Raw genomic sequence first — 26029 nt, forward strand, 5'->3', positions numbered from 1 at the left:
AATTGATACACAGTTTCTAATAAGAAAACCCACTAGAGAGAGGAAGAAAAATATAATGAAAGAAAATACTAGCAGGTAATTGCCATACACTTACATTACTAATAGCATTTCTTTCCAATGACCTGATCATTCAAATGAATGATTAAAAAAAAAAATGGAAGTTGTTAGTAATAAACCTTGTTTGTTTGTTTTTTCAAAGTTCCCTGATGATTGTTGCTGAGGTGTATCTTACAATCATAGTAAGAACCACAAGGGCCTATCCAGCCACACCACTGGCTGCAAAAGGGGAAATGTCTGTAGGGGTTTTCTTGGGGGCCCAGGGTGAGCGCCTCTAGGCATTACTAGCCAATAACACCACTATTGACAGGTTGAGACCAGCACAAAATAGTGTGTATAGCACTGAAAAAGTAAGATGAATGACAGCAATGTTACAAAAATGGGAAGAGAGAATTTAAATAATCTATTATAAAATACCTGTACTGCACCAGAAGGTTAACTTAGACTATGCCACAATGTATATTTTATACTTTATTATGACTACTAAAAAATGAACAGAGAAAAATCAATGAGGCGTAAAGATAGAAGATAAAATCAATCTTATAATTAATGTCCAATTAAAATAAGAGAAGTCAGAAAAAGGAGGGAAGGAAAATAAACAAGGAACAGATACAAATAGATGATATTAACAAAATGGTGAATTTTAATTCAAATATACCAGTAATTCCAGTTTTAATACAAATATTTCAGTAATCAGCAAACACAAAAACCAGAGATTATAGAGTGGATTAAAAAAATAACAAGAACCAACTAAAGTTGGTCAGAAGATGACCATTTGAAATATAGACTCCAGTTAATATTTGCAGGCTAGAGAAAGATATACAATGCAAGCACTCATCAAAGTGAAACTTGTGCGGCCTTATCAACTTCAGAAAAAGGTGACTAATAAAATAGAATACCAGAGATATTATGTAATGATAAAGAGGCTAATTTTCCATGGAAACATAATGTTCCTAAAGCTGTATGCCCTAAATTTTGTGTGTGTGTGTGTGTGTGTGTGTGTGTGTGTGTGTGAAAACACGTAAGGCAAAAACTGTCAGAACTGGAAAGAGACATAGGCAAATCAACTACTATGATTAGAGACATCAATGTCACCTCTCAGTTATTTGATACATTAAGTGGGCACAATGTCCGTAAGGATATAGATGATCTGAATAGTACTATCAATAAACTTGACCTAATTGATACTTACATAACACTCCATCCAATAGTAGAATACATATGGAACATCACAAAGATAGACCACAATCTAGGCTATAAAACAAACCTTAGTAAATTAAAAAGATAGAAATTTGCAAAGTGTATTTTCAGACCATGAAATAATTAAACTAAAACTCAAGAGCAGAAACATAGCTAGGAATTCCCATGTAATTGGAAGTTGAACAATACACTTATAAAAATTCCATGGGTCTAAGAGGACATTAAAAGGGAAATTTTTTTTTAATCCTATGATCCAATAATAACACCCCCTGATATTCATGAAAAGGAGTTGAGAACATATGTCCACAAAAAACAAAGACAAAAGACAAAAAACAAATAAAAAAACACATAAAACTTGTACATGGAGGGGCATCTGGGTGGCTCAGTTGGTTAAGCATCTGACTTCAGGTCAGGTCATGATCACATGGTTTGTGGGTTCAAGCCCCATGTTGGGCTCTGTGCTGACAGCTCAGAGCCTGGAGCTTGCTTCGGATTCTGTGTGTCTCTCTCTGCCCCTCCCTGCTCGTCCTCTATTTCTCTCTGTCCATCAAAAATAAATAAAACATTAAAAAAATTTAAAAACTTGTACATGGACATTTACAACAGCTTTATCCATAATTGCGAAACCTTGAAGGCAACAAAGATCCCGTTTAGCAGGTGCATAGGTAAATAAACTGTGGTACATCCAGATAATGGAATATTAGCAGTAAAAAGAAATTACCTCTTAAGTGATGAAAAGAAATAGAAGAACCTTAAATGCATATTACTAAGTTAAATAAGGCAATCTGAAAGACTACATACTGTATGATTCCAACTATATGATGTTTTGGAAAAAGTAAAACTATAAAGACAGTAAAAAGAGCCCTGGTTGTAGAGGGGGGAAGGATGACTAGGTGGACAGATGGCTTTTAGGGCAGTGAAAATGTTCTGTATGATGTCATAGTGATAGATACACAATTTGTAGTTTCCATTGTCAAGATCTAATAAGCAGCTTTCACAGAGCAAAGGTTGTTAATGCCCCATCTTTAAATATGCGCTGAGTGTATTGACTTGCTTCCAAAGTCCAGAGAATGAAAATGAGAAGGGTAAAAACACAGCTAATTTTACTGTGAATAACCTTGGCAATCACTACCTCAGCCAGTTGATACAGTTTACTATCAACAGATAAAAGTCCTATTGATAGCATGTACCTTTCATATGACAGAATGAGAACAGCATTTCATCTTTGTGGTATTCTACCTTGCCCGAAATTATAATCCTTGTCTACTCATGAGAAAACAAAACCAGGCAAAACCAAGTTGAGAGACATTCTATAAAACACCCCATCAGTATGCCTTAAAACCATGAAGATCATCCAAGGCAAGGAAAATCTAGGAAGCTGTCAAAAACTAGAAGAGGTTCATCAGATATGAGATTGATGAGTAAATATATTAAGTTAATAAATGACCTAAATGTACTATGGTGAAGGATCCTGGAAAAGAGAAAGATCATTAAAGAAATCTAGTGCAATAAGAATAAATCATGGATTTACTTAACAGTAAATAATAATAATAATAATAATAGGCAGGATAATAAGTACATAAAATGTGATAGATGCACATTTTTGATACAGAAGATAAAAGTAGTAAGCTGCTACCACTTGTGTCATTTATTGAGAAAATAAATAGAATGGAATATATATGTAATCCAATATATATCATATACTTTATTATTTTTATTTTAATATTTATTTATTTATTATTTATTTATTTTATTATTATTTATTTTTGAGACAGAGAGAGAGAGAGACAGAGCACGAGCAGGCGAGGGACAGAGAGACGGAGACACAGCATCCGAAGCAGGCTCCAGGCTCTGGCTGTCAGCATAGAGTCTGACACAGGGCTTTAACTCGAACCATGAGATCATAACCTGAGCCGAAGTCGGATGTTTAACTGACTGAGCCACCCAGGTACCCTTATACCATATATTTTAAACTGTAATATACTTTATATAAATTTTAAGACATGAAATACGCTTAAAGACACAAAAAGAGATAGATGATAGATAGATGATAGATATTCTATATTTAATGCAAAAGCTACTTGTAGAACAATGAATTTAGGGGAATTTAATCATTTTCAGCTTTATTAAAGTATAGTTGACAAAATAAAAATTATATATTTAAAGAGATGATTATATACATAGAGTTAATTAGTACATAATCATTTCACGTAGTTACTTTTTATTTTTTTGTGAGAACACTTAACTTCTCTCTGAGTAAATTTCAGTCATGTGATTGTCAACCTAATGTGTCATCTTCTTCCATGTGAAAATTGTGTTCCATTCACATACACCTCACTTTCCTTATGTTTGGCCTGGCTAATTCTTTTTCATTTGTTTTATAGCTCAGATGTATCTTCCTTCAGAAAGCCAACCTTGATGTCCAGGTTAAATGCCCACACATTTCATTCCTGTAGCGTCCAGCATTTTCATTATGATGTTCTATAAAGATATCGCTGGTAAAGTTATCTACGCTAATCCTCACTAAAATGTAAGATCACAATGGGGGGAGGGACTGAGTTCAGAACTTAGCAAAGTGCTCATACAAAAAAGCTTCAAGAGTGTATAGATTAAGATTAATGTCAAAATTGCTTTTCTCTTCCTATCAAAATATTAAGAAGGTATTAAGAGGGAAAACATTAATTTTTAAAATTTTTTTTTCCAACCTTTATTTATTTTTGGGACAGAGAGAGACAGAGCATGAACGGGGGAGGGGCAGAGAGAGAGGGAGACACAGAATCCGAAACAGGCTCCAGGCTCTGAGCCATCAGCCCAGAGCCTGACGCGGGGCTCGAACTCCCGGACCGCGAGATCGTGACCTGGCTGAAGGCGCCCCAAACATTAATTTTTTAAATAAATATAAAAGGAGTTCTGAAATATAATGTGGTTGTAATGTTTTGAAACATAGCTAGGGTCTTAAAAAAGCAGTAAGTTCTGGAAGGCACTCAGGTCGGAACAAATGGCATCAGCAAAGGTAGAGTTGGAAGTATTTGGGAAATAGAATGTTCTCTGTTGTCTTCAAAATTACTCTTACATGATGGAATAAGTGTCCTTAAGTCGCTTACAAGGCTGCATATATTATGCAGATATAATTTTATAGCTTTATTTCCAAAAATGTAGAAGGTTACTCTCATGTAATAACCTGTTTCCATTTCCTTCATTTTCTGTGAAGGAAGTAAGGTTCAAAATAGAGGAGACTTCTCTGGCTTCCTAGACTGGTAGTGAGAGATGATTAACTATGAAGACTGCATTCATTTGACCCGTGTCCATGGATATTACAAAGCACTGGTTTTTAAAATTAGTGTATTATCTGCATTTATAAAATATGTTTCCACAAAAATGCATTAATAGTATCTATATTAATAATGCTTCTTCTAGAGGATAGTGATTTCCTGTTACACTGTATTACTTTATCATGATTCCACATATTACATTTTTCTCTAAGGGAAATGAAAAATGAAATAGCAAATATTTGGTAAAAAGAAACTGTGTTAAAAATATGTGTCAAAATACACATCTGTATCTGCACTGCTTTGATTTTGGAAATGATATTTCATGGGTTTAATACATATGTCAAAAAATTTCAAATTATACATGTCAAGTATGTACATTTTTATTACATTTTTATGCCCATTGTGAATCAGTGAAGCTGGGGAAAAACATATTTTTCACTCACTATAATTTCAGTCAAATCAAATAATAACAAAACCCAAGATATATTTTTCTAATTATCAAAATTGCCCATTTAAGATATGCTTTAATATCTATGATTGCGATATTTTAAAGTAATAAATCTAACTGGCTGAATATTTAGTCTCTTGATTAAACCAATCATTATAATCCACTTTTGTATTTATAAAACTTTATTACATTTATCTTTTTTATTTTTCTTAACTATGTATCTTTTTCCTCATTCATTGGGATCTATTATTTAATATCTGTGATCTTTTTCCTCTTATTGCTCATATTCATTCCACTTCCATTTGGTTTGGTTCATTTTTCTCCTCCTAAGGTCTCTTCCAATGTTTCAATTTCCTTTGATGCTTTCTGTAGATATAGTGGCTTCTGAAATAGTGTTGCCTGACTAATTAGGGTACCAGGTGGTTGGCTAAATAACCAAAATAAGTCCCATTCTCCATACTTTGTTTACTGCCTCTATGCCTGGTCAAACACAGAATTTTAATATCCTGGATTTTTTAAGAGTCAGCCAACTACCCTTTTAGCTGAAAAGATGCAAAGATCTAACAATGATGAAACTATGGGTTCATCTCTGGTGCTAGGGATGGAATAAACTCTGTCTCAGAGGCCGGAAGACAATGCATATCATTAATTACTTGCAATCTGGAACTATGCTTAAATGTATTTACTTTGCCATCAGATTATGAATCTCTACAGATTCATTTCTATTGTTTATTCTGTGTTTAATCATGACAAATATGACACATGTAAAAATTGGAATTGATTATATTACATATGAGTCAGAATATTTTTTTCGGTGTTTAGTCCACCTTTGAAATCTTAGCCTTATTCTTCATTTCTGGCATATAGCAATGATAAATACCAATTACTATGCTAAGCAGTGGTAGCAGAAAGTTGTGCAAAATACGTGTGTAGCCAGAAGAATTTCACAGTGTTTTTATGGTACAGTTTGACAGTTACAATCCAGTGCTTTATTTGTTAGTCAGAGGTATAAGTACATAACTGGTAGACTTGTCAAAGCAGGATACTTCATACTATCAGTGTTTAACATTGTATTATAGTGAAAGTTATATAAAATAATTTCATTTTACATAAAAGAAACAACTCAATCTCCATTAATATTGTGGTATGTATACATAAAGGATATATGTATATAAAGGAATATGTTTCCAGGGACAACACATGAACTATATCTACATATAATATGATTGAACCTTATAAACACAATACTGATAAAAAAACAGCCAGACTCAAAGAATATAAATTATATTATTCAAGTTGTATGAAATTTATAAACAGAAAACACTGAATTTAAAGTCAGAGTATATTGTATTTGGGGAGTAAAGAGAGGAAAGTAATTAAAATGGGAAAGAACAGTGTTTGTAAGGTATTGTTAATAGCCTCTATATTAGTTTTCTATTTATATAAAACAAATAATAAGTTTAAAACAATGCACATTTATTAATTCACAGTTTCTTGGGTCAGGAATCTGGCAGTTTAGCTAGATCTCTACAAAGGGTTAGCCACTATCTCATTGTCATTTGGAGGCTAGTTTGGGAAAGGGATCGCTTCCAGATCACTAATGTTGGTATATCTAATTTCCTTACAGTTGTAAGGTTTGTGGTAGTTTGCTTCACGAAAGTTTCTAAAACAAGTTTGCTAATGAGATATGACATAATCATGGGAGTGACATTCCATCACTTTTTCCAGGGTCCCTTCCTTAGAAACAAGTCACATATCTTGCCAACACTCAAGGGGAAAGGATTATAAAGATACACATGGTAAAATGAAGGGGCCATTTGGTGGTTACCTCAGGTTTCGCGTGCCACATCATCTGGGTGGTGATTAGATTGGTCAGTTCACATTATTGTAAGTCATTCATTTGAAAACTATTTTATATATTTGCTAGACTCTATGGATACCATAGCAACTATGTAAGATAAGCGGATGTGTTTTAAAAGGAAAGTCTTAATTATCAGCCTGAAGGAATATTAATTATTGCCAAGATATTAAATGGTATATCCTCTTTGTTTTCAATGATAATTAAAGAAAAAGAGCAGATGTAGTGTAACACACTAACGTTCTCAGATTAATTTGAAACAAGCTGATGAGTAGTGTAGTTATTTATGCATAGCTGACCTTCATATAAAATTTCCTCTAAAATGTAAGTCTCATTAACCCAGGTATATTAGTTTTCTGTTGCTATTTAACAACTTACTTCAAATTTGGCAGTTTAAAACAGCATCCATTTATTATCTCACGTGTCTGTAGGTCAGAAGTCCAATATGGCATGGCTAGATTATTTACTCATTGTTTCACAAAGTCAAAGTCAAGGGTGAGCTGAGCTCTGGAGTCCCAAAGGAAGAATCTACCTCCAAATTAATTCATATTGTTGGCTCAATTCAGTTCCTTCTGGGTGTTGGATTAATATCCCTGTTTCTATGCTGTTGCTCTCTTCTAGAGGCTGCCTGTCTCCTTCTAAAGGTGTCCTCTCCATCTTCAAGTGAAGCAAAGTACCTCAAATCCACTCCCACCACCAATCTCACTGACTTCTGTCTTTAAGATATCCTGGGCATGTGTTGTGTTCACACTGATAATCCAGGATAATTTACATATTATAAAACTGGATGATTAATGACCTTAATTAAATCTTCAAAGTCTCTTTTGCCATGAAAACTAACATAAACAAACATAAGAATAGGGAATTATGGTCGTAGAAAGAAAAATTTGCCTATCACCTAAGTATATTGGCGTTTGAATGGAAGTCTAGATCTTGAAATTACAAGCTTCTTATGTTAATACACTATTTTATTCAGAAGCCACAATGGCTTGTTTTATTTTTGTCTCTACAAGACATAATAGCTAAAATCCTGTCGTAGGAGGAATCAATATTATTTTAATATATCGATGCATTTCCTAGTCCTAGTATAGAACATTACAAACTATTCATATACTTTTCCTTACCAATTAAAACAAAAAAAGCAGTGAGTGGTATCTTTACAGTTCATATTTACACTTTCAGAAATCAGAAAATAACTGTTCTTAAAACAAAGCAGGTATAAAAATATCTGTTTAAAGTTTCTGCGTGCTTTTTCTTTATATATCAAAATACAAAATCTGCTCTCCATCACATTCCGTGCATAGGTCAGAATATTATGCAAATAATTTCTCTAAGTAGTTTTGCTGCTGTGGATCCATATCATGTATCAGTTAAGCTCATAGTATCACATGCTGATACTTTAATAACCTTTTGTATATAGGGCTCGAGTTTAATCAGCTTTTCGAAATCACTGACCCGATTACACACATTTTCCCCCTCTGTACATACAAATAAGGTACAATTTCAAATTTAGGAAAACAATTTTTAATGTTCTTAATACACTTACAGAATGTTTTCATTTAGATAGTAATTAAGTTGCTGAGATATTTATTAATTTTAAGTGAGATATAATTGCCAAAGTGTTATTCAAGGTGGCTGCACCATAACAAAGCCCACTAAAATGTATGGAGAACCAAATTCTCCACATTCTTACCAACATCTATAATTCCCTGTGTGTTTTCTTATAGCCATAATTAAAGGTGTGATGCACTCCAGTTTGGTTTTGATTTGCATGTTCTTAGTGGGTAATGACATTGAGAAATTTTCTTGTGATTATTAGACATGCATATATTTATTTTCAAGAAATAATTATTCAGATACTTTGCCAATTTTTTTTTTCAAAGGAAAGAATTTTTTTTTTAACGTTTATTTATTTTTGGGAAAGAGAGAGACAGAGCATGAACGGGGGAGGGGCAGAGAGAGAGGGAGACACAGAATCGGAAACAGGCTCCAGGCTCTGAGCCATCAGCCCAGAGCCTGACGCGGGGCTCGAACTCACGGACCGCGAGATCGTGACCTGGCTGAAGTCGGACACTTAACCGACTGCGCCACCCAGGCGCCCCAACTTTGCCAAATTTTTAATTGCTTTTTCCCCTTTTATTATTGAGTTGTGAGAATTTTTTATATATTCTGGATACAAGTCCTACCTAAGACATATCATTTGTAAATCTTTTCTCCCATTGAGTGGGTTGTCTCTTCACTTTCTTGATGGTATGATCTGAATCACAAAAATTTTTAATTATGAGGAACTTGAGTTTATATATTTTTTCTTCTATCCTTTGTGCTTTCACTGTCCTATCCAAGAAAGCATTGTATAACCCATGGTCAAAAAAATATATTCCCAGTTTTTTTCTAAGATTTTATAATTTTGCCAATAACATTTAAGTCTATGCTCATTTTATGATAATTTTTGTGTATACCTTGAGATTGTTTCAACAATGCCCTGAATTATCAGTAAAAAGTCTTCAGCTTCTTTAAAAACATTATTTCCACTACCACTCCCATCCACCTTCAGTTTGTTCTCTGTATTTAAGAGTCCCTTATGGGTTTGCCTCCCTCTCTGTTTGTCACTAGTTCCCCCCCCCCCCATTCCCCCATGGTCTTCTGTTAAATTTCTCAAGTTCCACATATAAGTGAAAACATATGATATCTGTCTTTCCCTGACTCACTTATTTCACTTAGCATAATACCTTCCAGTTCCATCCATGTTGTTATACTGAGGAGGGCACTTACTGGGATGAGCAGTGGGTGTTGTATGTAAGTGATGAATCACGGGAATCTACCCCCCGACACCAAGAGCACACTGCATACACTGTATGTTAGCTAACTTGACAATAAATTATACTAATTAATTAATTAATTAATTAATGCATACGTACACGCATACATACATACATAAATACTGGCACTCAGATTGGCCACCGCAGGAAAAAAAAATTCTTTCCTAATATTTGTTCTTTTTGTTTTCATTATAAATGAAAGTGTTTTCTTAATTTCCTTTTTAGATTGTTCATTCATAGTGCATGAAGTTTCAATGGATTCACGTATGTTTATCTTGCATCCTGAATTTTTGTTTAAAATTTTAATTGGTTTATGAATTTTTTAGTAGGATTTTCTATATAAACCATCATATCTTTTGTGAATAGATCTATTCACAAATATCATTTGTGAATTTGCTTCTTCCTTTCCAGTCTCACTATTTTCTTTCTATATTGCTCTATCTTGACCCACCAGTGCAATGTTTTTTTAACTAGTGGTGAAAGTGGGCATTTTTGGCTTGTTCCTAATTTTAGTGGGGAAATCATTCTGTCTTTCATCATTAATATGTTACCTATAGGTGTTTCTTAGATGCCTCGTGTTAGTTTGAGTTAGTTTCCTTATCTTTCTACATTTTATAGTGTTTTCAATGAAAAGGTGTTAGATTTAAGTCAAATGCTTTTATTGCATGTTATCAATGGTCATGTAGTTTTTGTACTTCCTCTATTAAATTAATTGGTTTTCAGACTATACACTAATCTTACATTCTTGGGATAAATCCTATTTTTTCAATGTATTAACCATTTTATATGTTGTTGTGTTCTGTTTGCTAGTATTTTGTTAAGGGTTTTTGCATCTTTGTCCACAAGAGATAATGCTCTTTTCTTATGATTATCTTTTTTGTTATCAGGCTAATACTAGCCTTAAAAAAATCAAAAGAGTTCCAATAATCCATTGTTTCTGCATTTATAAAACTTTAGGATGATTCATATTTACTCTTTTTAAAATGTTTGGCAAACTTCACCAAAGAAGATATATTATCCTTGGCTTTTACTTAAGGAGAAACATTTAATTATTAATTCAATGTTTTCTTATAGGTATAGTTAGATTTTCTCTTCATTTCTTATCCAGTTTCAGTGTTTTGTCTTTTTAGAAATTGTTCATTTATCAAAATCATCTATTTTGGCAAGTAGTTGTTTATTGTATTTCATTATGATTTTTTTTTGTTTCTGCAAAGTTGGTAGATGATTTCTCAAGATACATTACTAATTTAAATTAAATTTTCTATCATTTTGTCTGGTCAGTCTAGTTAATTAATTTTAAATTGTGTGTTTGTGCATGTGTGTGTGTGTGTGTGTGTGTGTTGTGTGCATGTGCATAGGATTTCTTTGTTGAGTGCTCTAGGACTTACAATATACATTATAACTGCTCAGAATCTGTTTTAGATACATACTAACTTAAGTCTTGTAAGTTATAGAAAACCTACTTCTGTGTGGCTCCACTCTTTTACATGTTATTATTGTTATAAATATTACACCTGTTACAAGCCTGATACATTGTTATAAGTTTTACTTTATATAAACTTACATATCATAATGAAGTGGCAAGAAGAAAGGAAAACAAAGATATATTTTAGAGTGTTTTATGTAAACTACTTATTTATCATTTCTACTATTCTTTATTTTGTGTATTTATAGATTTGAGTCACCATCTGATGTCACATGTTACAAGCACAGCAACACAATTTACCTCTATTGTTTTATGCAGTATCTCTTAAATCAGTGGAGAGAATAAAGGAGAAGTATATTGCTATACTGTCTCTTAAAATCATCTTCATTAAGATTCTCCGTTCTGTTTGTTCTCTGTTTTGTGTGTATTCTGATTACTTTGTCACTTATTTTCAACTTAAAAAAAAATCCCTGTAGTGTTTCTTCTAGCAACAAATTCATTGAGTGTTGTTTTTGTTTTGTTTTGTTTTGTTTTGTTCTGTTCTGTTCTGTTTGCCTAAGACTGTCTTTATTTCAGCTTGATTTTTGAAAGGTAGTTTTACTGGATTTGAGATTCAACATTGAATTTTTTTTTTCTTTTAGCACTTTCAGTATATCATCCAATGCCTTTAGATCTTTGAAGCTATATTTATAATAGCTGTTTTCAAGTCTTGTCTTCTGCAGGCTATCAAGGACCACTCAACTTCAGCTTCTTTTGCATGCCCATTTTCCCAGAAAAGTGCCATACTTTCCTGTCTCTTTTCATGTCTCATAATTTTCATTAAAAACTAGACACTTAAAAACTCTGTAGAAATACTGAGTATTGTTTCCTATCTCATGTCAGGCTTTCTATAATTTGTCCACTGTTCTATTTGTTTGGTGTCTTAGTTCATCACATTTTGCAGAGCAACAGTTTTTAATTTTGATGAAGTCCAGTTTATAAATTATTTCTGTAATGGATTAAGACTATGGTCTTGTATCTAAACAGTCATTGCTATATCCAAGGTGATAGAGGTTTTCTCTTGCGTTATCTTCTAGGAATTTTAAATGTTGCATTTTATACTTAGTTTTGTGAGACATTTCGAGTTATTTTTTGTAAAAGGTATACAGTCTGCACCACAATTCACTTTTTTGCATGTGGATCTCCAATTGTTCCAGCACCTTTTGTAGAAAAGATTATTTTTGCTCCATTATCTTGCCTTTGCTTTTTTGCCAAATATTAGTTAACTCCATTTGTGTCATTCTGTTTCTAGGCACTCTATTCTGTTGCATCGATGCATTTATCTACTCCATTGTCCATATCACATTGTCTCAATTATTGTATTGACTACTTTTGTGAGGTCTGTTTAACCCATGTCATGCAGCCTTCTACGTCCCTATTCAGATTTTTTTCTTGTTTTTATCTTCAGCCAGGTTTCCTAGATGTTGCCCCTGTGTCAGCATAGTTTAGCAGTAATCTTCTGATTGGTAAGTAAAAGGTTGTGTGTAAGCCTCTTGTGTCAATAAATTTTTCACTATTTGTAATTGGATATGTGTGGCCTGGAGACTACTTTCATATTTCAGGGAGTTTGTGGGTATATTCCTTATTCAGCTAGAGATCAAAGAGTTCATTATAAGTTTTCTTTTGAGAGAGCACAGTCTTCAGCATGAGCACAACCTTCTGGACTACACCAGATAGCTGGGTTAAAAGCCATAGTCCCTTTAATTAATGAATTAATCAATCAATTAATTAATTAATTAATTTTAGCACAATCTTTTTTAACTGTATCTTCCTCTGATCTCATTAACTTCTAACTGATATAACTAGTTGATCGCTTTACCATTTTTATCAAGTTTTGGAATTGTTAATTGTTCCACAATGTAATCCAAATATATTTAGGTCCCTCAGCCAGGATCAGGGGGTGCTCATTTTGGAGGCTTGCCTTGATCCTCCCTGGACAGGACAGAACTTCTTTTCTTTGAAGCAGGAGTTAAGCAACCTAGGGATGGAGAATTTGTCCTTCACCTGTCCTCCCTCCCCACGCAGGTCTCTTCTATGGAGAAGGAGCTGTGTGTATATGTATGTAAAATGTAGGTTACAGTTGTGTTGCTACCCAGCTTCCACACCTCATTCTCCTCTGTGTAGGTCTTCCACACCACAGAACCTCTGGATTCCACAGAGAGGATTTATTGATGTTCAATAGATGCAAAATCTACCCAGAAGAGCTCTTTTGCCCCAGGATGTTGGAGTAGTTGAGAGCAGACACTCGGTTGTCCAGCCACTGGAATAGTTCTTCACAGGAGAGAGTTGTATCCCCAGCTCTAAATGCCTGGCCTTTCAGTGTTCTTAAAAATTCCCCTAGACTTTGTGGAATGACTGCTGTCAATTTATCGTAAGCCATTTGTCCAACCTGTAGAAACATTGAATAACTGACTTTGCTAATTTTGGACACTTCATTAAAAGTTTCTCTGGTGGAGAGTTTCGTCAAGATCCTCACGCTGTATTTACTGACAAGAAATTTTAAAAAGTAGGATTACTTGATGTTCAACATACAACTGATCCAAAATTTATTTTATGAAAAACTATTTAGCATAAAGCCTTGATCTTGATAATAATTAAACACTCAAGAAATGTACAGGTATTTTTTTTGTACATAATGGTGAGTATTTATATTTTTTGAAACACACAAATTATTTAATTTTTCATATTCCTTTAAAGATTTACCCATGTGTTTGTTTGGCATTTAGTATGAACTGGCCAGATGATAACTATTTAATATTTATAGGACAACAGTCTTTATAATTTCAAATATGTTTCTAAATTATATAACAACAGACTGACTTTATCCTAATGGTGAGGACTGCCCTATTCTTTCAGTGAATAATTCTCCTCTCTCTGGACTTCAGAGTTCTATTATATAGCTCTTCATTTCAAAGATCTACAATCTCTATTGTATTAACACAGGGAGTTATCCATCCAGTGTCACTTTCTAAGATATTGCTCTCAGGGAACAGAAAATCATTAATTCAAAAGTAGGATATTAGTTAATATTACTTAAAATTGTAGGGTGATATCTTAAAAATCTCCCTTAAGAGGAGAAAACCTTCACTAACAAAAAAGAATAAAGTACACCGGTAGAAAGGTACAGGGGGATTTCTGGGAGGCATGAGGGCTTGCCTGGTAGTCACATAAGTCTTACCTACTCTCTGTACCTGTAAATACCACTTTAAAAATTGATATAAACAATTTTCTATATGAAGATAAATGACTGCTATATCATGAAGAATTCAACAAGACAAAGAAATAGGTATTTATTAGGTAATTATAGCATGCCAATTCTGATATCATAATTTAAGTTGAGAGAAGTAGGATATGGCGAAGACTGTATTTGAATTTAATGGGGGTAAAAATTTAACTGTAACACCTTGGCCAAATTAATTATGCTTTCTTATTTTAAATTTCCCTATAGGTATGGCAATACTGGTTTTACATCAAGTGGTGTTAAGGATTTGTATAAATATATCTAAAGTGTAATCATAATAATGGTCTATCCCTATTAATCATCAAAACAACACCATGTGAGAGACACTCTTTCCTTATTTTGTAGATGAAGAAGCCAAGATATAAAGAAGGGTAGTATGTTATATGGTTATTATGGAATGGATCTAGAACTTGAGTTCAGTCATTCTTATACCAATTCCATTTGTTAACGCACCCTAAATACTATTGTTCTCTGATTTTTAGAGCATAGGTTCTGAAATACTGTTATAGTCCTAATGTCACTTCTCCACTACGACAAGTCTTTTCACTGTTTGAATCTCAGTTCTGTAATCATTATTATTTTTTTAATGTTTATTTATTTATGAGAGAGAGACACAGAGCATGAGTGGAGGAGGGGCAGAGAGAGAATCCGAAACAGGCTTCAGGCTCTGAGCTGTCAGCACAGAGCCCGACGCGGGGCTCGAACTCACAAACCGTGAGATCATGACCTGAGTCGAAGTAGGATGCTCAACTGACTGAGCCACTCACGTGCCCTGGTTCTGTAGTCATTATTAAGAGAAACATAATATTCCCCAGAGATGTTGTGAATCAACCCTGTGAATATGTTTTCCAAATGACAACATACTGTAAAATAGTAATTGGTATAGCTGATTCAGCAAATCAAATGGAATAGGAAACAAATGGGTTTATCATGGTCATATTTACATGATACTTAGACTACATTATAAAAAAAATAAGATTTTAATTTAGTGAATTAGATTTTTATTTGTTCCTAAAATTGTATAAATCTCTTTATGTGCAAGTTAAGCCGTTCTTAAAATTATGTTGTAAGTATTGCCCTTAGAAATATTTTTTTAAATAAGTATAGTCCAAAGTAATATGAAAGATAAAGATTTCAGAATTGTCCTGCAAGTCATGTGGATTATTTATTCTCAATAAATCTGTGAGATTTCTATAAATATTTATTTTTTGTCAAGAGCATTTGTTCTTTGGGGGAAGCATACCAAAAAAAAGTTTTTATACTGAATTTTGTGGGAGGATGTAGTTGAGAATATGAAACCACTGCTTGTCTGGCAATCTAGACTCGGACACCCTCCCTAGTCCTTGGAACACTCTGCTCATTGTTTCCACAGTGGAGCCATTTCCAAGGATGGAGCCTTGAGAGAGGAAGGTGAGGTTGAGACCATTTTGAATGAATTTGCGACTGAGCCCCATTAGGGCCTCTATATGAACTTGAAGATTCTGGTGGGTGGATGTTGAAATATATTCACTTTGCAGCCACAAAGGCAAGCTGCCTTTGTAAATTCCTTTGCTTATTAAACCTGCCACCTATCAATCTGAAGTGGCCTACCTCTTTCTTCGGTCTTTCCCTGCCCTCTGAGTACAGGAGCCAGGTCCAGACTTCGCCTAAGAAGCTTTTGATATTGCAAACCCCACATTGAAAAGTATATTTGCAAATATACCTATTTTATTGAAGTCTCTTGAACCCAGTTAAAGTTCATGTAGAGACATAATGCTTTATGTTTTCCTATTCATTTATTTATATTTTACAGTTTACAAAGCATTGGCTTCTCCCTTCTAAAAGCGAACTTAAGTTATCAAGAACAATAAAGTGTGTTTCAGTATGAGGGGTGAAAGTCTTCCCTAAGATACTTGTAAAATACTCTTTCTAAGAGGTAAGAGGTGAAGAGCATGAATGTGTTTTACTTCAAATAGTCTGGAAATACACCCTGATATTTAGAATTTCATCAGGAGCAAACAAAAACAGTATTTTTTATGATAGTGTTCTAAAAAATAAATACATTTAGATCTATAATCTTATTGCCATACTATTATTTCTACTGACCTGAAGGTGAAGGAACTAAATAATTTCATATAATCTTTGTATATATTTATAATAAAAGTCACTTTATGTGAATACTGAGGAATTATATTTGCAAATGCTCATAATTCCAAGATGTTTGCAAAGGTGAGCATTACTTAATTTGTTTTACTATGTACAGTATTTGATTATACTAGTATCCACAATTTATCTATCTTTCTAATGATGATGGACACTAGAATTTTAGAATTTTGCTGTATTATGAGTAGCACTGCTATGACATTCTAGCACATGTAATTTGGAGGAAAGGTACTCGACTTTCTGTTGAGTATACACCAAGATGTGGAATTGGAGAATAACACGTTAGGTGCTCAGTGAGCTTTAGCAGATAGTATAGGAGTATTCCAAAGGAGATACATATTTTCTCACTCAATAGCAGGGTATGGTAGCTCTCGTTACTCTACATTCTAGCCCAAACTTAGTATTGTCTATGCTGTCATTTTCCTTATTCTGGTGACGGTGTAGTCACGTAAATTCTGGTTCAGATTGTCTTTGATGATGAGTGAAGTTCGCATCATTTGAATATTTTTGGGCTATTTTGGTTACTTTTGTGAACTGTTCATATCATTTGTTCATTTTTCCACTGGTATGTGTTTTTCTTTCTTGTTGTTTTGTAGGAATTCTTTATATGCTTTTAATATTTGCCTTTTGTCAAATGCATGTGTTGCAAACGGTTCCCCTGTAGTGATGACATCTGCTTTTATTTTTGTCATGGGTATTCTCTTCCTTCCAGAATATATATTGATATGCCATTGGTGTATTATTAGCTACAACATTATGTTCAAGGTGTTAAGGATAAGAAGTTTTAATTGTTGGTAAACATTCTGTAAGCTAACTTGGCAATACAAAATTAAAGAACAGAGATATACCACTTTCTAGCCACAGGTTTTATTAAGAACAATAAAAAAGATGCCGTTCGTTCATTTACTTCACCTAGTATGCCACATTAGAAAGCTTTTTCCTTTGCCAAAAGGGATTTTTCTCACCCTTTACATTTCATAGTGACAACTGTCTTTCTTAATGGCAGATTTATCATGATGCATACATTTTTATGACCTTCCACTCATGTAGACCCTTACAAGTTCCTGATTTTTATTTACATGTTTATAAATAAATTTAAAACTTTATTCCCTTCACAAAATTCCTCCAAACCATAAGTTTCAGGCCTGAGAAAACCTGGATGTGATGCAGAACAGCTTATTACATTTTTGGTTGTTTTTCCCTTACAAATAGCAGTAATCAAAATTGTCTAAATACTTAAACTCTCCACTACTCATGAAGTGAGTATAACACAGCAGACAAGGTAGGGAGAGCAACGAGTCATTAATTGACTGACGACGTGCGCTGGGGCTTTCTAATGAGGGAAATAGTAAGTAGAAATGGCCATAATTAGTTCTAGTAATGAAAATTAATAAATTTCAAGTCATAAATCACAAGAACTGTTACATTTTGCCAAATGTATAAACCTCCAAAAATGGGGAATTAAAATATTTTTTTCCACACTGAGCAATTTTGATAAATCATGTGTCTTGAATGGGAAAGTGTATGTTTCTGACTTCTGCAAAATTTCAGACTATAGTATTAGGAGAAATTAAGTTAATTAGACTGTTTATAATTAAATATTCAACCTACAGGGATTTTCTAATCGGTTTCATATATCTTAAGAACAGATTGCCCATTGGAAATAATTGTTACCTGAATTGATAGCCGATACTAAATAATCCCTTACACATGAAAGTAAAATCCTTGAGAAGCAATATTTTAACTAAATTTGCACTGTTCATGGGTAGAAAAAAATCAATCCAGCTTTCTGAGTGGAACATAAGAATTCTTTCCAAGAACTGCTTAATGTGACACATTCATATAATTAATGTTTTATAAAGGAAATTTCACAGCACACACTTGAGGCTATGAAGTTTTATTATCTCTGGATATAATATACCACATTCTCTGCTTATTACTTTAGATTTCAGATCCTTTGTACTGCAGAATATTGCCTGTTGTGCATAGTGTGCATAGATCTAAAACTCCCATGATCAACAACTTTATATATTTTTTGCCTGCCTTGTTTTCCAAAGCATCGCTTATACTTGGTGCTTCTCTCTCCCCTTCAAAAGCATGCTGGTACTGACTTCATGACTTTTCTCACATCTGGCTCCTTTCTTTCCATTCCCACAGCTACTTCCCATGTTGGCCCTTCACCTGTGGTTCTGTCTGAGTCTTTTTTCTTATAGATGATTTGTAATATTCACTGACATTTCCCTAATATATCAGCTTCCTCTACTCATGAGAACAGAACAAAGCAATAGCATTAGCAGCACATGTTGAGCTGCTTAGGCAAACCATAAGAGACTCTTAAATACAGAGAACAAACTGAGGGTTGCTGTAGGAGAGTTGGGTGGGGGGATGGGTTAAATGGGTGATGGGCATTGAGAAGAGCACTTTTTGGGTTGAGCACCAGTGTCACATCTAAGAAGTGAATCATTGGGTTCTACTCCTGAAGCCAAGCTACATCGTATGTTAACTAACTTGAATTTAAATGTATAAAAAATAAGAGTTGTTTATTTATTAAAGGAGAGACACTTTTAGCTCTCAAAACTCACACCTTCCATAATCTGAATTCAACTTGGCTTTCTTTTTTTTTTAATTTTTTTTAAATGTTTTTATTTATTTTTGAGACAGAGAGAAAACATGAGCAGGGGAGGGGCAGAGAGAGGGAGACACAGAATCTGAAACAGGCTCCAGGCTCCGAGCTGTCAGCACAGAGCCCGATGCGGGGCTCGAACTCACAGACTGTGAGATCATGACCTGAGCTGAAGTCGGACGCCCAACTGACTGAGCCACCCAGGCACCCCATCAACTTGTCTTTCAAAAATGATTTTTCAGTGTGGCTTCCAATAAACCTCTCTTCACTAAGAATCTCTGGCATGTTTTATTAATTTTAATATTTTCACTTACAAATTCATTAATTCATTAATTCACTCACTCAAGATTCTCTTCTTTTATTGGAATCCCTTAAGGTCTGGCTTCTACTCCCCCTTTTTCTTGATCTCTACCCCGGTTTCCCCAGCTCTGAGAGAGGTTCTCTCTATAACGTCCACAGCACTTTTAAAGATAAAAATCATAGTTCAGTTAAGCTCTCAGTTCTATGTCTAATTCAAACAGTTTTAAATAATTTATTAAAATAATAAAATAAATATTCTTTAAAAATTTATTTTTGTTTAAAACAATTTACAATATGTGTAAAGTGGTATTTGGCTCATGGAGCTGATGCAGTGAAAGGTTTAATATTTTACTTCCTCCCCTGGCCCGTGAAGTGAAGCCAGAATTAATATCAAATCTCATAAATAGGTAAAAGTGAGAAAAGCCAAAAGGTAAATCTCAGTTACATACTTAATAAGTTCCAAGGGTAAGGCAAAAAAACTTTAATCAGCGCACAAATCTAAAAGACAGAGTAAAATTGCAGGCAGTCCTGGAGGTCAGGAACAAGATAAAATCGATTAAACTAAATCAAGTCTAGGGGTGAACCGAGGAGGAGACTGGCACTCATGTGGTGTTAAAGGGTTTATTGCTTTCACCTACATAGTTCTTTGAAGGCTCAGTAAGGATTAGAAGTTCTAGTTGGATGCATTTCTCCACACAGAAATAACAGACGTAAGAAACACCTACATGTGTGAACATTAGCATAAAATAATTATTGATACAAAAACATATATAACTAAGCATAGCTCACACTGTTGCAAATTAGCTTGAGACTCTATAATTTTCAGAAAATTTTCTTACCAGTATCTGTTCTTTTTTGACAGGAGAAAATTTTAAACAGCACTCTCAAGCCTATGCTGAATGCAAGATCAATTTCAGGTTAATTACAATCACAAAATGACCCCCAACATATTCAGAAAGAAGAGTAATTTGTCAAGAACCACTTATATGTCAGCTCTAATGCTAGATAACTTCACATGTATTTCATTATTTAATATACCCCAAGTTTCATAATATATTGCAGAGAACGGGAGTTCTTTCCTCCAAAATGTATTTCATACACAACTATTCAAATGCAGTAATGAGGATTATATTCCTTGTGGTAGTGTGTTTATTTTGAGGAAAAACAAACAAACAAACACTTGCCTTTAATGACATCTGGAATGGCTCTTTCTCAAGTGAAATGGCTTTTACTGGTGAAAATGATAAAAGCAAACAAGCAAACAAACAACAACAACAACAACATTCAAAACCCCTGAATATTGTACTAAGGACATAAACCAATCGACGAAGAAAGAAATTCTACTAAATGTGGGTAAACATATCAAGAGTGGGAACTTGAGCGACTAGGCTCTCCAAACCTAGCCAGCTCCCTGGGATGGTATTCGTCCTCAGGTGGGTGTGGCTCTCTGTTCTTCCAGGGCACAGCCTAGGACTAGTCTCTCCAGGAGATGTAAGACTTCAGCAATTCTTTTTCTCCCCAGCTCTATGCTGCAAGACCTCTATTCCAGATAATAGACAATGAGAGACCTGGGGCTCCCTTTTTCCGTTTATCCTCAACTCATAAGAAGGAGGCTCTATTCCAGGTACAGGAGCCCTAATATTTTTCTTTAACATTACCAGAGGATAGAAGTTTTATGCCAGTTGGGGGCATGCTGAGAAGATCACATGCTACTGCCCTTGCACTGAGCCCTGTTTGTAAAGCAAAGGTTTCATTCTGAGAGAATTTGGCCACCTCTCTACCTCTAACTCAACTCCACAGCCGTGGTGCACAAGATTTACACAGCAGGAGAGGAAGACAAGAACAAAGAGCTCTCCCCAAGGAAACAGGCTGTATTTGGAACAAAGCATGGGGAAGTTTAAGCATAAGGGCGCTGTTGAAAACCATAGAAATTTTGGTAGTAAGCAACTAAAAGGAAGCTGGTAGCTCTATGAGAACAACAATATTAACTTCAACAAGTTAGAATTTTAACAGAACCAGGCAAAAATATAGGTGAGAACAGTCTTCTTAGAGCCAGACCAAGCCCCCCAAAATGGCCTTAAAAACTGAATTTTTTTTTTTTTGGTCTGGCCATTCTGTTTCTTTCTCTATCTCTCTCTCTCTTTTATAATTGAGGTTCAATGACACACAATTTAGTTTCAAGTGTACAGCATAGTGATTTGACATTTGTATACATCAGAAAATAATTACCACCACAAGTGTATTTATCATCTGTCACTATACAAAATTAATACAATATTACCAACTATATTCTCTACACTGATCTGAATGGGAGAAGATACTTGTAAATCATATCTGATAAGAGGTGGATATTAAAAATACATAAAGAACTCATACAGCTCAATGACAACAACAACAACAACAACAACAACAACAACCTAGACAATCTGATTTAAAAATGAAAAATGGGGGCAGAAGATCTGAATAGACATTTTCCAAAGAAAACATACAGGTGGCCAACAGGCACATGAAAAAAGCTTAATATCACTCAACATCAGGGAAATGCACGTCAAAACCATAGCGAGATATCGGCACATTGGTCAGAATGGCTATTATCAGAAGACAGAAGATAACAAATGCTGGTGAAGATTCCCACCTTGTGCTTTGTTGGAGGGAATGCAAACTGGCACAGCCACAGTGGAAAACACTATGGAGGTTCCTCAAATATTGAAAATTAGAACTATCATATGAATTCCATTTTTTAACAATCTTTTTTTCTATTTTTTATTCTTAAATGTAAAACCGTCTCAATAGAGCAGACATAGATAAAAGGGCAGGCGGGAGGGCCACATGCAAGGGTGTGCCTTGGCTGCCGCCATTTTGTAACTTGTTTTAAATCTCAAATGAACAGGGCTGCCACTGTCGCTCATGTCCTCCAGAACCACTGACCACAAAGGCTCAGTGATCTCTGGCTGGCTGGGATCTCCTAATGCCTCTGTGACTGAGCTCACCATAGCAGTGATAGAGAACTCTGAGCCATTTTCCATCTCAACGTTGCTGGACTGGGGTCTCCACCTGGCTGGGGAGAGGCTGACACTTCTCTCAATGTACCAGGTGAGGTAGATGTAGGAGATGTAAGCTGCATCCATGAATCATGTAGATGTGTATGATCAAGAAGGTGCTGTGAATGGGCTTCTTGTTTTGGAGTAGAAGCCTCTCAAAGTAAGACTTGTAGAAATCCATCCCCTCTGTGAGGTTATCCTGGGCCTGGAGATCAAAAGAAGTAAGGCTTAAATCACAGATCTTCCTGTAGGCCTCAAGGACCCCATTGTTAACAACCTCGGTCTATTGTTTGATGATCTTCATGGTCTCCTGTTTGTGCACTTTGAGGTCTTCATCTTCCATGGTGATGTTGCAGCTCTCTATGGACTTCTTGATGCCATCTGTGAACTGTGCACCATGGTGGTTTCTGTTCCTTTCAAATACCATCTGACTTCTTGCTCAATACACTTTTGGCAACTGAAAAATTCCTGGAGGAAAGCATGGTCGTGAGCATGTCACCCCTCAGATTTCTCAGGACTTTGAACTTGCACAAACACTCCACAGTCTCATGATGATGCATCATGGATGCCACTGGGGAATCCGTGGCAGACCCATTGGTACTTGAGAGCCGGGTGAGGCGTGATGCATTTTGTGGGGTTTATGGTCAGCCGCTGCTTGATCAAGTTCTTGCTTTAGGAGTCACTGTATCCTACACTTGTGATGGGAAATTATAGGCTCTGGCCTTGATCTGCTGATATGGCTTGTGCTGACCTTCATCCAAGAAAGGAGACAATCCCAACAGAATATATACGGAAGATCCCACAGGCCCAGATGGCTACAGGTTTTCCATAGGGATCTTTCCTCAAGGCCATAGGGGACACCTAACCTGGGGTACCATCAAAATTAAGCCTACCCTGGGGCACCTGGGCGGCTCAGTCGGTTAAGTGTCCGACTTCAGCCCAGGTCATGATCTCACAGTTTGTGAGTTCGAGCCCTGCATTGGGCTCTGTGCTGACAGCTTGGAGCCTGGAGCCTGCTTCGGATTCTGTGTCTCCCTCTCTCTCTACCCCTCCCCAGTTCATGCATGCACTCTGTCTCTGTCAAAAATAAATAAACTTAAAAAAAAGTTAAAAAAAATTAAGCCCACCCTGTTGTTCTCCCACACTTCCATGACTAGGCCAGCTTTGTGTTTGCATCTTTGCATTTGCTTGCCAACATTGGGTTGCCAGGCTTCAGGTCTTGGTGGACAATGTCATGCTGGTGACGTGGCTAACACTTTCCAGAATCTGATGTATACAGAACCAGTTTCACTGTACTACCCTCTGGCCACAATCTCATCAAATAGCTACTTTCCAGTAACGTGGTCAAAAGTGAGGTTGTGAACCCTTCTTCTGTCATAAAGGCACTTGATGTTTGCATGTTTCAAAAGTCACAGTAGTTTGACTTCACATTCTAGTTTCTGGGGCTCTTAGGCAGGTAACTTCTTGGTATTGATGATTTTTGCTGTATCATCCTGCATGCAGGAATTCTTCACATACCTGCAAGCCACAGAGAAAGCAACATTGCTGAGCTCCTTAAAGTACGTGTAGTCATTAGCGAAGCATGTTTGGGTGGTGGTGGTGGCCATGTTGGCAGACATGGTGGTGCAGACCACGCTGATGTCTGTGCAATCACCACCACTCAGCCAAGGGAGCAAGAGTTGATGAGGCAAAAACAAAAACCAAAAAACAAAACCATAAAGCCCAAATTTAATTATGTCAGACTTTGGAACAATTTGTGTTCCAAGACATAACTCATACAGGCATCCTCAACAATATTACCAGCTGACTCTCATCAGACATACTGGAGGCTACGTAATAGCAACGTCATTCAAAGGCCTCAAAGAAAAAGAATTAAAGTAAAAATTTTGTATCAATCGTAACTATTAAAAAAAAAACCGGAGGTATGTTGTTTCTAGCAGCCTTTCACCACGGGAAATACTAAAGGGCATCCTTCAGGCTGAAGTGAAAAGATACTGAACAGTAACTGAAAACTACACAATAGAATAAATAACATTGGTAAAGATAACTGCATGGGTAAATAATAAGTCAGGATAGAAGTATTTTTGTAACTTGTATTTTCTACCATTTAAGAGAAAGCCATATAAAGCAATACTTATAAAAAAGTATTGAGTGTATTTCTAATGGTTCAATTCATCAAGAAATATATAAAAATTATAAATATATATATATATATATATATATATATATATATATATATATATACAAGAAGCTAGTCATAAAAGACCTCATGTCCTATGATACCAATCACTTAAAATGTCCAGAGTGGGAAAATTCATTCAGAGAAAAAGTAAATTAGTGGTTTCCTAGGATGGTTTCGTGGGAAATGGGGAGTGACTTCTGGTGGATACAGGATTTCCTTCAGAGAGATAGAAATGTTCTAAAATTGATTGTGGTGATGGTTTCACAACTCAATGAATATACTAAAAAGCCATATTGTATAATTTAAATGTTTGAGGTGTATAGAATGTGAATTATATCCCCCCAAAAGTTGTTTAAAAATTACCTCATATCTAACATGATAAGATGTGAAGTTTGATTCCAAGCCCCGCTTCCACTCACCAAAACCTTCTGGCAACAGGAAAGCGGTTTCATGCTTTGAAGACACAGCCACAGGAGGATTTTCACTCTGTTCATCATTGAAACATTAAATTTCTCATGACTAGAACTGGTGTCATCATTTAGCTACATGTCTGAGACAAACAAGTCAATACGAAAGACAAAAATTAGAGATTTAGAAAACACAAAACAAAAACACGTTGCTGCATCTCATCAAATAATTGGTTTTTATGTGACTATTTAATCCCTAAATACTAAAATGGTCTCTTTCCTTCTTAGTGTAATGAAAGGCAGCAATCCCCTAGCTCTGAGATCATCGTTCAGGCAGCTTCCTCACTGTTTGGCCTGCTTTGAAAATCAAACATTGGTGCATTCCCATGAACTAACCATGGGGCAGTTACTTCCACTTGTTTGATTTTACCTCACTACTTTGTATCCTTTACATTCCCCATTGTCTTTTTTAAAAATTTTATTTCAGAGAGAGAGAGAGAGAGTGTGTGTGTGTCAGGGAGAGACAGAGGGAGAGAGCGAGAATCTTAAGCAGGCTCTGTGCTCAGCACCGAGCCTGATATGAGGCTGGATCCCACCACCCTGGGATCATGACCTGAACTGAAATCAAGAGTCAGACACTCATCTGACTAAGCCACCCAGGCATCCCTCCATTGTCTGTTCTGATAACAAGTTGAGGTGAAAGCTACTTAAGATGAGCCTAAGTTGTTGTTCATTCCAATCTTTGATTATGATCTACATTATGTGTTGACTTTGCCCAGGGCTTTTGATGATGTCATTAGTTTGCTATGAGATCTTTGCATCCTTAAAGAAGAATGCATTTAGTGGTTCTAATCAGGGTTAATACTAATCATTACTTATTAATCATTATGGTACAGATACTGATCAATTAAAGTGAACATGTAAGCAATCACAATGGGTACCAGTAAGTGAATCCTTTTCATCAAAATACACCG

The 26029-nt window shown here is 35.3% G+C and overlaps 1 pseudogene; it reads right to left on the bottom strand.

Annotated features, from left to right (window-relative positions):
* Positions 1-13310: 13310 nt before the first annotated feature.
* Positions 13311-24073, bottom strand: LOC124510367 (calcium/calmodulin-dependent protein kinase type II delta chain-like; annotated as a pseudogene).
* Positions 24074-26029: the final 1956 nt, after the last annotated feature.

Source organism: Lynx rufus, unplaced genomic scaffold, assembly GCF_022079265.1.
Source record: "Lynx rufus isolate CCGP_SWC_20201006 ecotype Redwood Valley unplaced genomic scaffold, mLynRuf1.p SCAF_15, whole genome shotgun sequence".
Classification (NCBI taxonomy): Eukaryota; Metazoa; Chordata; class Mammalia; order Carnivora; family Felidae; genus Lynx; species Lynx rufus.